Below are 2500 nucleotides of genomic sequence, written 5' to 3'. Positions count from 1 at the left end.
GGGCGGGCGAGCGGGCGGGCGGAGAGACGCGGGCGGGCGGACGGGGGCACGAGCCGGCGGCACGGGCGAGGGGCCCCGCCGGGGAGGAGGGGGGCGGAGCGGGACGCCGCCACGCGCACGGCGGACGCGTCGCGGCGACGCGGGGGAGGAGAGGGCGGAGGGGCGGCGGCGGGCGCGGCGGGGCCGGCGGTCGCCCCCGACCGCCGACCTTACCCGCGCGCGTCCCACCGCCTCCCGACACCCGCCCCCTCCGCCGCGAGCCGCCACGGCCCGTCGGGCGGCGGACGCGGCGCCCGCCCGCCCGCCCGGGGCTCGGGGCACACGGCGCGGCGCGGCCGCGACCCAGGGGAGGGCGCGCGGCGGCGGACGACGCCGCGGCGTCCCGCGGGTCACCGCCGGGGCACGCGTCCCCGGGGCGCGGCCCCGCGCACGCGACTCAGCCTCGGCGCGAGCCACCCCGACGGGGCGAGGCCGGGGAGGGGTCACGGTCCGGGACCCGGGCGCGCCGGGGACCGGCGAGGGGCCGGCCGGACGCACCGGGACGGACCGCCGACGGGGGCGAGCGGCGACCGGACAGGCGGCCCGGACGCGGGCCCCCCGAACCCGGCGGCCCCGACCGCGCGCCGCGGGACCCGTCTCGTCCCCGCCCCGGCCACCCCGAGGCCGCGTGCGGCGCGAGGGAGCCCCCGAAGGCACCGTGGCGGCCACGGGCACCTCGGCGCGAGCTCTCGCGTCTGTCTCTCCCTCGACTCGCGGGCGGCGGCCCCCACCCCGGGACCCCGCGCGGCGCCGCCGCCGCCGACCCCCACGCGCCTCCGACGACCGGGCGCCGGGGCGCGTGGGAGGAGGGGCGGGCGCGCGGGGCGGAGGAGGGGCACCGCGTCTGCACTTAGGGGGACGGAGGGCCCGGGGCGGGCCCTGCGAGAGACCCCCAGCCGCGCGCCCCGGGGCAGGCGACACCCACACCCCGGGGGCGATTGATCGTCAAGCGACGCTCAGACAGGCGTAGCCCCGGGAGGAACCCGGGGCCGCAAGTGCGTTCGAAGTGTCGATGATCAATGTGTCCTGCAATTCACATTAATTCTCGCAGCTAGCTGCGTTCTTCATCGACGCACGAGCCGAGTGATCCACCGCTAAGAGTCGTACGAGTTTGAACGGCGGGGTCCCCCCGCAGGGCGGGGGAAGAGCCCGCCCCTGGCACGGCACATCCCCGGAGGGTGCCTCCGGCCGGCCAGAAAGGCACAACGAGACCAGACTCCGTGAGGCCGGAAGGTTGGACGACGGGGCGTCCGGCACGGGCCCCGCGGGGCCGTGCTCGGACACCCCACAGGCGCCCGGGGGCTCCCGCCTCGCCCGAGGACGCGGGGGCGCGCACACGCCCGCGCGCGCACGCGACGACACGACGGCCGCCGGGGACGCCCCCTCCCGACGGCCGCCGCGACGGCGGCGCGGCGCGGCACGGCGCGGCGCGGCGCCCCGGCCCGGCGAGGCGGAGTCTGGGGGAGAAGGGCCAGGCCTCCCGACTCCCCGCGGGCCCGACCGCCCCGACCCAAGGCGGACGGGCGAGGCCCCCCAGGGGTCTTTAAACCTCCGCGCCGGGACGCGCTAGGTACCTGGATGGGGGGAAGCCAAAGCAACGGACGAGGCGGAGCGGGTAGTGCCGCGCGGCCACCGCCTCGACGCCGCCCGCGCCGCCCGCGGCCACCCGGGGACGGACGCAGGCCTCGGCGCTGCCCGCCCGTGACCGAACCCCACACCGCCGGGCGCCGCCGACCGACGAGCCCACCGCGCCCGCGGCCCCCTCGACGCCGGGCGTGCCCCCCTCGCGTCCGACGCACGCCACCAGACCCGACCCGACTTTCCCCCGGGGACCCTCCCCGCACCCGCGTCCCAGGCCCCTCGCCACGGAGGGCGAGGGGCTGCGGCGGGGAAGCGGGGAGCGAGCGGACAGGGCGGGGGTGGTGGGCGGACGTGGCCGGCCGGACGCGGGCGCCCGGGGCGCCGAGGGCGGGCGGAGACGCGGAGGCACCGTCGGACGGACGACGACGCCGACGGCCGGGGAACGGCCCAGGGCGGGCGACGGGAGGCGGCGGGCGGCGGGCACCCCGCGTGAGCCGAGGCTCCGAGGCCCCCGGGGGACCTGACCCCGGGGACTCCGCGGGGGCTCGCGCCGCCACGCCGCCCTTCCCGAGACGCGCCGAGGGCGCCGCCGCCCGCGAGAGCGGGGGACGGACGGCGCCGGAGACGGAGGCGCGGCGCGACAACGCCGGCCCGCCTCGCGGGAGACCGGAGGGCGCGGGGACGGACGCGCCGGGGGCGGCGGCGCGGAGGACGCGGCGGCCTCGGAACGCCGGGCGGACGGAGGCCGGAAGGGGCTCGTGGGCTCGCCGAGATCGAGCCCACTCCCTCCGGACCACCGCCGACCCGGGACCGAGGCGCGCCCGCGCCTCCCGCGCCTCCGGCCGGGCGCCCGCGCCTCCCGCGCGCCCCCTCCTCCTCC

General features: G+C 81.7%; 1 non-coding gene across 1 annotated transcript; it reads right to left on the bottom strand.

The window, feature by feature from the left end:
* Positions 1–989: 989 nt before the first annotated feature.
* LOC139043348 (5.8S ribosomal RNA) lies at positions 990–1142 on the bottom strand. Its single transcript, XR_011500440.1, has one exon. It is a non-coding gene; the product is annotated as a 5.8S ribosomal RNA (ribosomal RNA).
* Positions 1143–2500: the final 1358 nt, after the last annotated feature.

This window comes from Equus asinus, unplaced genomic scaffold (assembly GCF_041296235.1).
Source record: "Equus asinus isolate D_3611 breed Donkey unplaced genomic scaffold, EquAss-T2T_v2 contig_205, whole genome shotgun sequence".
In the NCBI taxonomy this organism is placed as follows: Eukaryota; Metazoa; Chordata; class Mammalia; order Perissodactyla; family Equidae; genus Equus; species Equus asinus.
This window is presented reverse-complemented; position numbering and strand designations above follow the sequence as displayed.